General features: G+C 36.7%; 1 long non-coding RNA gene across 2 annotated transcripts; it reads right to left on the bottom strand.

The window, feature by feature from the left end:
* Positions 1 to 10,390: 10,390 nt before the first annotated feature.
* Positions 10,391 to 12,598, bottom strand: LOC123112485 (uncharacterized). Of its 2 annotated transcripts, none has more exons than XR_006455506.1 (3): positions 12,326 to 12,598; positions 11,102 to 11,136; positions 10,391 to 11,008 (listed from the first exon to the last, which is right to left on the bottom strand). It is a non-coding gene; the product is annotated as an uncharacterized lncRNA (long non-coding RNA). The 2 variants fall into 2 exon arrangements; XR_006455507.1 differs by having other exon boundaries at positions 10,391 to 10,986.
* Positions 12,599 to 14,379: the final 1,781 nt, after the last annotated feature.

Genomic DNA, 14,379 nt, shown 5'->3' with positions numbered 1-14,379 from the left:
GAGGGGTTGTCAATCCCTCACGGGCAAAAAGATAGGTAAAAATTGTAGTAGATTGGATAAATAGATCTCGCGGGAACGCGAGATAAAATAAATAAGACTAAACTGCAACAAGGTATTTTAGTATTTTTTTTTTGGGTTTAATAGATCTGAAAATAAAAATAAAAATAGATCGCAAAGGCAAATATAATAAAGAAGAGACTCGGGGACCGTAGATTTCACTAGTGGCTTCTCTTGAGAAAAAGAGCAAAAAACGGGTAAAAAATTTACTGTTGGGCAATTGATAGAACTTCAAATAATCATGACGATATCTAGGCAATGATCATTATATAGGCATGACACACAGTATTAGTAAATCGACTCCTGCCTGCATCTACTACTATTACTCCACACATCGACCGCTATCCAGCATGCATCTAGTGTATTAAGTTCATGAAGAAACGGAGTAATGAAATAAGAACGATGACATGATGTAGATAAGATCTATTTATGTAGAAATAGACCCCATCTTGTTATCCTTAACAGCAATGATACATATGTGTCGGTTCCCCTTTTGTCACTGGGATCAAGTACCGTAAGATTGAACCCATCACAAAGCACCTCTTCCCATTGCAAGATAAATAGATAAAGATGGCCAAACAAAATCCAAATATCGGAGAAGAAATACGAGGCTATAAGCAATCATGCATCTAAGAAATCAAAGAAGACTCAAATAACTTTCATGGATAAAAACATAGATCTGATCATAAACTCAAAGTTCATCGGATCCCAACAAACACACCGCAAAAAAGAGTTACAACATATGGGTCTCCAAGAGACCATTGTATTGAGAATCAAAAGAGAGAGAGCAAGCCATCTAGCTACTAACTACGGACCCGTAGGTCTACAATGAACTACTCACGCATCATCAGAGAGGCACCAATGAGGATGATGAACCCCTCCGTGATTGTCTCTAGATTGGATCTGGTGGTTCTGGAACTAGTGGCGGCCGGAATTGATTTTCGTCGTCTCCCCTAGGGTTTCTGTAATATTGGGTTATTTATAGAGCAAAGAGGCGATGCAGGAGGTCACCGAGGTGGACACAAACCACCTGGGCGCGCCTAGGGGCCCAGGCGCGCCCTCGTGGGTTGTGCCCCCCTCGGGGCACCCCCCAAGTGCTTCTCCGGCCCATTGGGTGTCTTCTGGTCCATAAAAATCCACAAAAAGTTTCGTTGTGTTTGGACTCTGTTTGGTATTGATTTCCTGTGATGTAAAAACCAAATAGAAAACAACAACTGGCACTGGCACTATGTCAATAGGTTAGTACCAAAAAATGATATAAATTTTTTAGGAAAAAGTCCAAAACAAACCTTGAAGTTGTACATGAAAGCTAAATCAAACCCTGAACTTTGAATCCTGAAAATTGGCAATCTAAACTTGTAATCCCGGTCTATTTTGGACCCTAGACCTGTTTAGCACACTCGGAATAAGAAAATCCTGGCCGGGATAACTCAGAAATTGGGCCGACCCACTATAGCACAACAAGAAATCGTGAACTTTAAAATATATTTGCGCATTTCTAAAATTTTCAGAAGTTAAAAACTATTCCTGTTTTCTATTTATCGCACAAATTCAATTCCTTTTGAGTTTTTAATTTTTCTGGAATTTAGAAATTCTATTCGCATTTTTAAAAATTGTTTCTGATTTCAAAAACAATTCTAAAAAATGTTCAGTATTTCAACAGTTTTTCACATGATATGAAAATGTTTCAGATTTTCAAAAATTATGTCACATTTTATAAATAATGTTTTTAGAATTTTGCAAATAATGTTTTTAGAAAATGTTTCGGATCGTTGCCTAAGGACTCGTCTGGGCCGGCCAACCAGACATGAAGCGAGCTTTTCTTTCCTGAAAGCTGAACAAAATTTTTAAGAGCGAACACTTTTTGAAATATAAACATTTTCTGAAACCGGGACATAATTTTAAAGTGTGAATGCTTTTTGAAAAATTTACAAAATAGGAAGAAATTTCGAAATCTGAACAAATTGTAAGAAAATATTTTGTGACATCTAAAAAATATCACAAGTTTAAAAAAATGTACGGACCAATTCAAACAAATGTTTGTATAATGTATAAATATTTCTGTGATTCAAAAAATGTTTCGTACATTCAAAAAATGTAGCATTTCGATAATGTTCATGAGTTTCAAAAAGATGTGTTGGTGACGTTTTCAAACAAAAATGTGTGTATAATGTAAAAAAATTGTTTGCGTGTTGTTAAAATTGTGTCTTACACTTAATAGAATATACTTAGCATGTGTTTGAAAAAAGTGTCTACAAATTCAAAAATGTTGAACTATGAGAAAGAATGTCCGTTTAGTTTTAGAAAATGTTTATTGTCACTAAAAAATGTAAACATGTATTTGGAAAAATATAACCATGTATTCAAAAAATTGAAAACATTTAATTTAGAAATGTACATAATGTGTTTGAAACTATCAAAAGTTTGTCAAAAAATATTTTATGTGTGCGTTAAAAGTGAACATTGGGTACGAAGAAAAAATAGACATGTGTAAAAAAGAAAAAAGAAAACAAAAACAAAAAAAGAAAACCCAGAGAAATGCGCGCGCGGGAGCGACGCCGTTAATGGGCCGGCCCAATTCAGCAAATACCGGTTAAGTCCTCACAAGGTTTAAAATAGATCGGGGTAAGAGAGTTTGGTGTGCTGATTTCAGGGATTGAGAGTTCAGGGTTTGATTTAGCTTTTGCCGACAAATTCAAGGTTTGTTTTGGAATTTTTCCAAATGATTATAAAATGATTGTAAAACATCCAATAATGATAATATAACAACATGGAACAATAAAAAATTATAAATACGTTGGAGACGTATCAGCATCCCCAAGCTTAATTCCTGCTCGTCCTCCAGTAGATAAATGATAAAAATAAGAATTTTTTATGTGGAATGCTGCCTAACATGTTCGTCACATATTGTTTCGTTTGTAGCATGGACATTTGGACTTCTATATGGTTCAAAGCAATAGTCTAGTTTTGACATGAGGGTTTCAATACTCAAGCATATCAACAAGCAACCATGTCTTTCAAAATATCAACACTAAAGCAAGTTATCCCTAGCCCATTATGCTCAATCATTAATCCATTCATGAAACACACTCACATATTAGTTACACCCAATGCTCAAGTATGATCATAGTGCCCCCTAGTTGGTGCTTTATAAGAGTAGATGGAAACTCAAGTAAAAAATGCATAAAGTTAATAGAAAGGCCCTTCGCGGAGGGAAGTAGGGATTTGTAGAGGTGTCAAAGCTCAAAGCGAAAAAGATAGAAATAAAAACATTTTAGGAGGCATGCTTTTCGTGTCAACGAAAACGACTGAGTAGTTCCCAATACTTTCCATGCTAGATATATCATATGCGATTCCCAAACAGAAAATAAAGTTTATTCATTTTTCAACCATACTTTCACTTTCCATGGCTAGCCGTATCCACGGGTGCCTTCCATACCAACACTTTCCAAGGAATTTATTATTTGACAACATAAAGTAAATTCATTTTTCATTTCGGGACTGGGCATCCCTAATACCTTTGCCTTACTCTCGTGCAATGACAAGTGAATAAACACTCATCTTGAGAATAACATATCTAGCATGGAAATATATTAGCCACCCTAACCGTTTCATGAGCAGTACAAGCACACAAAAGAGAAGTTTATTTTGAAAATTAGAGATGGCACATACAAATTTGCTTAGAATGTCAAAAGAATACCGCATATAGGTAGGTATAGTGGACTCATGTGGCAAAACTGGTTTAAAGGATTTTGGATGCACAAGTAGTGATCATACTTGGTGCAAATGAAGGCTAGCAAAAGATTGAGAAGCGACCAACCCAGAAGCAAAAAATCTCATAAGCGAGCATTAAGCATAATTAACACTGAATAATGCACCACAAGTAGGATGTAATTTCATTGCATAACTATTGACTTTCGTGCTTGCATAGGGAATCACAAATCTTAACACAAATATTCTTACTAAATCATAATTACTCATCAACATGACTCACATATCACATCATCATATCTCAAAACTATTACAAAGAATCAAGTTTATTTTGTCAAATGATCTTCATGAAAGTTTTTATTATATCCTCCTTGAATATCTATCACTTTGGGGCTAGTTTTATATGTTGCTTTTGATAAGCTCAAACAAGAAGAACATGAGCATCATATTTCTTTCTCTCAAAATAATTTAAGTGAATCAAGAAAAAATTTCATAAAATTTTACTAACTCTCAAATAAATCTAAGTGAAGCATGAGAGCATTTCTTCAAAAATAACAAACCACACCGTGCTCAAAAAGATATAAGTGAAGCACTAGAGCAATTCCATAGCTCATAAAGATTTAAGTGAAGCATAGAGAGCAATTCTAACAAGTCATGGCATAATTTTGGCTCTCTCAAATAGGTGTGTCCAGCAAATATTCAAGACTTAAAATAAAAAGCAAAACAAGCAAAGACTCATATCATACAAGACGCACCAAGCAAAACTCATAATACGAGACGAATAAAAATATAGTTCCAAGTAAAATACCGATGGTCGTTAGAAGAAAGAGGGGATGCCACTCGGGCATCCCCAAGCTTAGTTGCTTGCTTATCTTTGGATAATAGCTTGGTATGCCATGGGCATCCCCAATATTAGGCTCTTCTTACTCCTTATTCCTTCATCCATCGTAATATCACCCAAAACTTGAAAACTTCAATCACATAAAACTCAACAAAACCTTCGTGAGATCCCTTAGTATAAGAAAGAAAATCACTACTATAAGTATTGTTGCAAACCCATTAATATTTAATTTTTTCAATATATCTACTTTATTCCAACTTTTCTATGGCACAAACTCTTTAGAGTAACCCATAGAATCATCAAAACAAGCACACAACACAAAGAAAACAGAATATGTCAAAAACAAAACAGTCTATAGAAATCTGGATATTTCGAATACTTCTAAAACTCCAACAATTCTGAAAAATTAGAACCACGTGAGAAATTTGTATATAAATGTTCTGCAAAAAGAATTGGTATTTTATCATGCTTCTGTTAAAAATGAAAATTATTTTCGTGAGCGCAAAAGTTTCTGTTTTTCAGCAAGATCAAAACAACTATCACCCAACATGATCACAAAGGATTTGCTTGGCACAAACACTGACTAAAACACAAAAAACACAATCATAACAGTAGCATAATTGTGCAAACACTCAAGAACAGAAAGCAAAAGACAAAAATAAATTTTATTCATTGGGTTGCCTCCCAACAAGCGCTATCGTTTTATGCCCCTAGCTAGGCATAATTAAAGCAAGGATCTAAGTATTGTCATATTTGTTTGTAGATCCATACGATGCCCTCATGATTGATTCATATGGTGGCCTAATTCTTGTTCGAGGGAAGTGTTCCATACCCTTCCTTAGTGGAAATTGAAATTTAATATTGCCTTCTTTCATATCAATCACGGCACCAATAGTACGTAAAAACGGTCTACCAAGAATACTTGGACAAGACGGATTGCAATCAATATCAAGAACAATATAATCTATGGGCACATAATTCCTATTTTCAAGAATAAGAACATCACTAATTCTTCCCATAGGCTTTTTAAGAGTAGAATCCGCCAAGTGCAAATTTAAAGAACATTCTTCAATATCGGTAAGACCAAGCACATCACATAAAGATTTCGGAATTGTAGAAACACTAGCACCCAAGTCACGTAAATCAAAACACTCATAATTTTTAATCTTGACTTTGATAGTAGGTTCCCATTCGTCATGTAATTTTCTAGGAATTGAAACCTCTAATTCCAACTTTTCTTCTAAAGCTTTCATCATAGCATCAACAATATGTTTAGTAAAAGCTTTATTTTGTTCATAAGCATGTGGTGAATTTCTCATGGATTTCAATAAAGAAATACAATCAATCAAAGAGCAATTATCATAATTAAAGTCTTTGTAATCCAAAAGAGTGGGCACATCACTAGTTCAAGTTTCGACCTCTTCAAACCCACTTTTATCAATTTTCTCAACAAGATTTTCACCCTCCGAGTTATCGGGACGCCTTCTAGCTGTAACATCCCAATTTCCAATTTGGATGTTATACATAGATCATCATATGCATATCATATTTGTTTTTGCATTTTGGTTTTGATCCTAGAAATTCTAAGAAACTCAAGGACCCACAGAGAGAGTTGGGGATTTCATTTATTTTCATACTTGAATTTTTCAAATTTGAAGAAAAGGATCCATTTGGTTTTATTATTTTTCTCTCCAATTATTTCCAATATTAAAAATAAATGAGAGAAGATAATATGACTTCTTCAAATTCAGAGAAATATTGGAGAAAGAATTTTAAAATCAAATTATGATCTGTCTGGTATTTTATTTGCTATTTTATTCGAATTAGAAAAATATGCATTTTTCAAACCTGCATTTTTAGGCCAGAAAAATGTTCACTTTATTCTAAATATTCAACTTAAATGGTGAAAATTGTTTTTGGCATTTTTAGAACTTTTTTATTTTTTATTAGGATTTTCTTCCTCGGGTGAAATTATTAAAAAAACGCGTCGCCCGACTGGGCCAATGGCCTAGCCGAGCGGGCCAAAGCCCAGCGCGCCGCCGATTCCCGTTACGGCTCGGGACCGGAGTCCCGAGCGCCATCGCCGCCGAGTCCGCAAGGGACACGCCTCTCGAGGTCGTGCCACCTCCTCCAAGCCGCCGCCGCCGCCCCCTCCTTATAAGCCGCCCCGCCCCGCCGCCTCTCCTCATCCTACGTGAGCCGCAACCCCGCCGCTGAAGCCGCGCCGCCGCCCGCACCACCCTGGGCCGACCCGCAGCCTGCCGGAGCCGCCGCCATTGACCTCGTCGCCGCCGGTCTTTTCGGTTTTAGGTATAAAACTATTCGGTTTTTTATATACCCTAGTTCGGTTTATTATTATTATTTTATTAGATCGGTTTTCTCAGTTTAGTCTAATCTACGAACGTTCGTTCGTTAGTTTTTTTTAACGAACAAATTGGTTCGTTAGTCTCTGTTAGCGGACGTTCGCACCGTAGTCTTTTTCTTTTTATTTTATTTTCGGTCAGGGACTTTTCTGCGATTATTTTTATCGTGATTCAGCGCCTGATCTTTAAACTAGTACTAGTGGACCCGTTGCGTCAAATGGCGCAGAGGCACGCTAAAGCCATGTCCGCGATGAAAGAAAATCCATGGTTTAATCCCCTCTAATAGAAAACATGGTGAAATGTTGTGTATCTATACCTATACCTATATATATACTAATAAAGCAAGATGTGTTTCTCTCAAATTTTCATCCGTTCACTGTGCATGATTTTTTTTGTACCCGAGGTGGTACTATTTTTTGTGCGTTAGAAAAGATCTGTACGTTAATTAAAAAAAAAACAGTCCCGTCATAGCGACGCAAGCTGGCCCACGTGAGGGCAAAGCGCAGACAGCTTGGGTTGTGGCCCATCACAGCCTAACTAAGATGCAATGGCAAAATTATATTTGTTATCACCCACGACTTCCCTCCCACATATAACGTGCGCAGCCGACTGACCTAACACCAACTTTGTTCAAAACCAAAGTTATTTTCCTTATTAAATATAGTCCCACCTCGCCCTCTTACATCTAACCCTTCTAATTTATATAGGCCAGTCAGTTTCTTTGTTATCAAGGAGTTGTCTTGGAAATCAATAAGCAAAGGCGGAGAACAGGGTTTCTCTTATCTATAGAGAGAAAAAGGAATTCATGAGACATGCACGTGAAATAAGGAAGCAAATGATTATGAGACATGGACGTTGCACATTCTATACATGGTCAAATGAGCAAGGAAAGGAATAGAGTCCATGTGACACGAAAATAAGGAAGGAAATCAGTCCGGTCGGCAGCCATGGTCTCACGGGGGACGTGGCTGCGAGTGGTTGGCGAAGTAGGGGTGTGTCGGTCTCACCCCCTTGGTGGCTCCAAGTGGTTCTTCGTAGCTCATATTTTGTTGGCTTGGTTATGTCCGAGTGGCGTGATGGTGCTCGACACCTTTGTATCTAGCCTTGATTGTGTTTGTTGTGTGTCATGGTGGCGTGTGTATGTTTGGCTTGCTCAGATGTATGTGGTGATGTTTGCTTTATAATATATAAAGCGGGGGAAACCCTATTTGGTAAAATAGGATTTATGGCCATAGCGGGAGCGCCCTTTGGGCATTAACTATGTTAAGAAAAAAGCGAATTATGGTAGCCCTTATTGATTGCATATATTAGGAGCTTTTTAACCTTCTTCTTATCTGGTGTGCTAAACGTGGAAGGAAATAGAGGCTAATTAGCATTTATATATTATATGTGGTGTGAGACATGGCATGACTTAAGGAAGAAATATTCACATTGATTCACAATCAGTTTAGTATGATAATAAAATATGTGGTGAGTTAATATATTCACGGCCAGGTGACTAAGTATGCTAATAAAATCCCTGACCGATCAAGAAGGAAGCATCAAATTAATTTTGATTTGAATTTCAGTTGTAATAGATAGAAGAAAGAAATCAAAGGAAGCCACCCTACACACAAACAAACGGAGGGCACTTCTATCCAAAAGATAAAAATAAACATTAGAGAGGTGACGTATTTTTGTTTCATTAATACATTAATATTTTTGCCTGAAATTAATACGCACATATATACGTACATAATAATTAATCTTAAATCCAATCGCCCGCTTTTCAAATGCCACCCATTGTCCAATTCTCACTCAGATCTGTGATGGCTATGACAAGACGAAGCCGGGACAGACAAAAAACTAGGCGGTAAAGAAAGTTGAAACACACACATCCATCTAATCTTAATGAATGAGCACATAATACATTTATGTCTGGTGTGCTGGTCATATGGGACCTTAACACGATGACTTTCTGACTGTTTATTACAATAAAGTTTGAAACATTCCGATGAATAGATCAGAAGTTTCCTCAAAAAAAAAAGATTAACTTCACCAATATATATACATCCCTGGGTTACCTTAGGTATCAACAAGACATCTTGAAAATTGATAAGCAGCGAATGACGCGTTGATATGATTTATCCATTGAAAAATGGAAGAGAGGTAGCCTAAAAATTACACATGAAGATAGTTAGTGCATTGCATCTTCAGTATATAATGTGTTAATTATTTATTTAGTAGCCTCTCTAATGATTGTGTCTTATTTTTGCTATCGGTGCCAAGGCTCGTTTCATGATTAATAAGCGGCTGATAAACCTTCGGGCCGTCGGTTGGTATCGTCCAAATGCCGTCATGCCGTGTTGGTGGGCATTTGGATGGGCAAGGCAATTAGCATGTTGTTTGCGGAGCAACATGAGGCGTTGTACTTACACGTACAATTCTTATTAAATTTAAATATACGTTATTATTTTTTCTTCCCCGTTGCAACGCACGGGCATATGTGCTAGTAATGATAATGAATATACACGGCTTAACTTAATAGTATAGATTCTAATTTGAAACAAAAATACATGCCTTGGTATGAAAAATTAAGATAGAAATGTCTTTCAAAATCTATGCAATGAGTGCTTTGAAAAGGTTTGTCTTTCTCGGTAAAATAGGTTTTAGCAACCACTTAGGCGTAGAGTCTCATTTTAAACTATGATTGCTTTAAAAATATGGTTGCTCTTATATTTTTTTCTGGAGGGAGTACAATGTTATTTGGTAGTATAATAGATCCTTATGTATGAAAAGAAACAAGTATTTGTGACGTGTGTTAGAAAAACGTAAAAGAAAGTACATGCCCTGTTGCTTAAAAACATATGCATGAACAGTTGCACCAGATGGCGCAGAGGCCCATTTAAAACATGTGTACTTTAAAAAAAATGCATCGAGTTAAGTTTTGAGCCAACATGCATGGCGACAATTTTAACCACTTTCATATAAAAAATGGAGTGATGTTTGTTGTTTATGAATACATGTACATTTTAAATCATGTGCACTTTAAAAATATTTTAATCCGGTAGTAATCATAGGTTGAGCAAGCACGTATGATAAGTATTTTAGCTCCTTTGCGTAAAAAAACCAAGGGAAGATTGTGTTTCGAAAACATATGTACCATGCCATTAGCATATAGAAGCTACAATTAACATTTATTTGCCTTCTTTCTTGGACTCAGGTGAGCACTTACCTAAGGCAAAAACCCTATACCTTTTTCCTAATATTTTTTATGATTAAATATTGGAAACCACTTGAGTGTGTTTTATGTGTTGTATTTTTTATCATTTAGGTCATGAAAACCAAAATGGGCGAGCGTAGTATTGCAAGTAAGAAAGTGTGATGCTTTACAAATAACTTGCCTCATATACGTGATAGTACATCATAGTATTACAAGTAAGAAAATGGGAAGCTTTACTAATAACTTGCTTCATATACATGATAGTTTTCTGACATACAAGTAGCAGAGAAAAGAAAAGTAGTCTATTCGATGAACCAAGTCTGAATAGGTAATGTTGATACAACCATATTCATTACAACAAATGAATTTCGGTTCTAACATAGGCACAAGTGAATCATAGAAAGTAGTTTATCCAAAGTATGCAAGGTTATGCTTAGTCTAGGAGCACAAATAGTGTAACAAATGGGACATTAGCTCGATGTCATAACAAGAGGAACGCATGAATATTAAGCCAGTTGGCATTATATCACACCTTTGACAGACCTAGTGCCGAAAGTGGGATCCACCAACACAGCATCGCAGATTATTTTTAGTTTTCTGTCATTCAAGGGGTGAATTGCATATCTTCCATGCAGGTGCTTATATCTTTTATACCCTGGATGAACAAATATTGTTGTATCACCCAGCATAGTTCCAATTCTTGGTGCAACAACAATATCACCCAATCTTCCTTCAAGAGGATACTCAAAGGGTATCAGGACACCAAATTGCACTGGTGTGTTGTAACCAGGAATCTTTAGCTTTAGTTTCTTCTTTAAGACCCAGATGATCAACCTAATAAAGCAGCATATTCAAACAAATAAAATGATATTGGTCATGCATGCAAGACCAAACTGTCTATTGTGGAGAATAAAAGTCTTAACCAACCTCTGTCAAAAATCGCAGTTAGAAGCATGCAATCCCTGCAAAAAATCAAAACATCCATAAGAAATAAAAAATCTAGAAGTAAAACACCATAGCATTACTTAACATGCAAAACACAAATGCTTAACACCTTGAACAATGGAAGACGAGGATACTAACCTATAAATAAGACCATCTTTATACAACCTGACAAAATCTTCAGTTACAGCTTTTGACCTTTTCTTGTTCATTGTAAAACACTGACGCATGAGGTTGACATTAAGTGGACATTAGGAGTTGGAACTATAGACAATACATTGTTTTCACTATTTTTCTGAACTAAAGAAAATAAGAAGTTTATCTCACTGGTCCAATCAAGGGAGGCTCCAAGCCTACGTAATTGATTCACTATAGTACCACCATACTGATCTTTCCATTCGAGGATATGTACAGAAGATGATAAGAGGATACACCAAGTGTGCAAAGAAATAAGCTCACTATGGTTCATGCCGCATCACACATGACACATTGACACTGCCGATTGTGAATTTAAAAAATATACATGACACTTGACCTACATTTTTACAGCTTCTACCACACATTGCTTTCAGTGCAAACAAAAGAAAAGACAAACATGAGTTATTTCAACTGGTGTAAGCAAGGCACTTATAATAGAGCAACATCATAGTAGTTCTAGTTATCAGGACAAGGCTAAAGTGTAGCTTAAAATCATAGTTAACTATGATTCTATTTCGGTAGCTGAAAATCACAATAGTAAACTTGTTCCTAACCCTTTTTCTGATTAGTAGCCATGTGCATGACAAAACCTTATATGAACATTCCGTTATTGTTGTGCGTCCGCATACATAACATGTTAAACTTCGAATAATCGTGCCCTTACAAGTTAAAATTCTTATGAATCAAATTGGCGATACGCATACAAGATCTATGAGCACTATAGTGGAAGCATGATACTCTATATCCAGGAAAATAGAGAACTGGACTAATTTCCACCCAAAGCGACATGATGGATCTGGGCTTCCCCATGGGCGCTCATGTGTGGGCAACATTTGAACTATTTAATATGTTTCACCACTAAATTATGGTCTCATTGATTGAACTGTAGAACACAAATTTAAAAAATATGCATAATTATTACTTTTTGCTTTCTTTAATACGAATAACAAGAATTAAAGGACATATTCATGTCCTGAAAAGTGAGGAAAGAATACGCAGAACCATTCTCACCTTTCTTTTTCACTATCCTTCTCGTGCACTCATCTTGACACGACCTATTACCATCCTTTGGATATATTTAATTAGAAAATTGTTCTGACTTCATTCCTTGATCCTCCACTCTGTCTTTTCAAGCCACAAGAATTATTCAAAACACAAGATTGTAAATGTGTAAAAAAATATAAGAGCACAGGATTAGGATATAGAAATAGCGCGACTCTGATTTCCTTGGTTCGCCCCTCTGCTTCGCTTCATGTCTCCACCCCAGTGTTTTGATGCTAGTACCTGCATTCCAATCTAACATTCAGCTAATATAAACGCATTGCTCTCTGTACAACAGAGAAGTAACATGGGAAAGAAGAAAAGGTGGGACTTCACTTGCCCACTGAAGTGTGTAAAGCCTAGCTCTGAATTTTGGTTGTACCACACATCATTGTCCATCTTAGAGAATAAGAGCATGTCCTTCAGCAAGAAATCGGCTGCTTAATTTAGACCTGGAGGTAAGAAGATTGACAAGGCACCACTAAATCTTCTAAATCAAAACCTTTCGGCCTCTGCTTTCACTATGTATGAGTACCTGCATGGTGTGAGCAGATCATTCAATCAATACACAAAAAAGATAGTGTTCTAAAAATGTACACAACAAGGAATAAAGCAGTTCCATTAGTTATCTACTTATCTACCAAACATACCGTGCGTATAAATCCACCAGATGGTCAATTTTTTCACACCCATTCTCAACAAATCCTGTACATACCCAAAAAAGTGTCCAACAGGGAGCATATTCAAAAAATCTACAGCTCCATGAAAAAATGCCCTTCTCCATGATGACCAAGCAAGCTCATGAAGTTCTTGTGATTTAATATAAATAAACATGTGATGTGGAAGTAAAACCATTGGAAAAAATATGAAGTGGATAATGTGTATATACTCAAGCTGTAGGTAATTATGCATACTACAGTTACTACCTCATGTCCTCATCCTTGGTGAGGAGGGTAAGTTGGAGGAGGCTCTCTCGAGAGGCTCGGCATCAGCTGCAATCATATGCACAACATGAAAATAAAGATCAAACCTTGGCAAAAGAAACCACAGGAAACCTGAAATTTTGGACTGAACAAAAAGAGATAAGTTGGGGAGCAATTTAGGTCACCAGACTGATCAGCTCCTATATATGCATGATTTTACAAAGTAGCAAATGTGATACCTTGGTGCTGCCTTCAGTTTTGAACGACTCAGAGACCATTCTGATCCCTCTAACAAATACATTAACATAACTATATGGACAATGCATTTCTAAACGTTCACCAAAGCATCCATGCAGTCAGAACTAAAAGCATCTAATTGTTCTGTTCTAAACTGTTTTAATGTCTGCACTTTGGTACAGTTGCACCTTGGTGTCATGAACTGAATTATGGTTGAAGAATAAGAAAGTAAAACCTAGAAAGATCTACCATGCATACACAACAAATCTGTACCAAAACCATACTTTTGACATGCAAGACGGGATCATTTTTTCATGTACTGTATATTAGTGCATTACTTATACATCAGATATCAAATTAAGCGGAAGTCGGTAGAAATCAGTAGAAGTGGACAACAAAAATCAGCAGCCCATCATCATACCACTAAATAACAAGGCGCATCGGCCATCCACTTGATTTTTTTTGCGGGTGCACTTGAATTATTATTCTACAACAAAACAAAAGCACACATAGAGCACCAATTAGAAGGCCTCCTGCACACCAGTCAATGGTCTATATGGCGACAAAAATAAATCATTTAGCCATTCATGAGGTAAATGGTATGCATTAGGTTGGGCCGGCATACATGGTACAGAGGAATTTAGGCTACACAAATCTCGCAGATGTGCGTGTAGAGAGAAAGAGATCAGGAGTGCATAGATGTATGTGTAGAGAAAGAGATCAGGAGAGGAGGGAAGCTCACCTTGGCGTCTCCCCAAAATCTTCCTGCTATGCGGAGGAAGAGGCATGGAAAAGAAGGTGGGGTGGAGGCATAGGCGGCGCCGCCGCTCACGACACGATGCGAGCCTGGCCTCCTTCTTGGCT

This window comes from Triticum aestivum, chromosome 5B (assembly GCF_018294505.1).
Source record: "Triticum aestivum cultivar Chinese Spring chromosome 5B, IWGSC CS RefSeq v2.1, whole genome shotgun sequence".
NCBI classification, from domain to species: domain Eukaryota; kingdom Viridiplantae; phylum Streptophyta; class Magnoliopsida; order Poales; family Poaceae; genus Triticum; species Triticum aestivum.
This window is presented reverse-complemented; position numbering and strand designations above follow the sequence as displayed.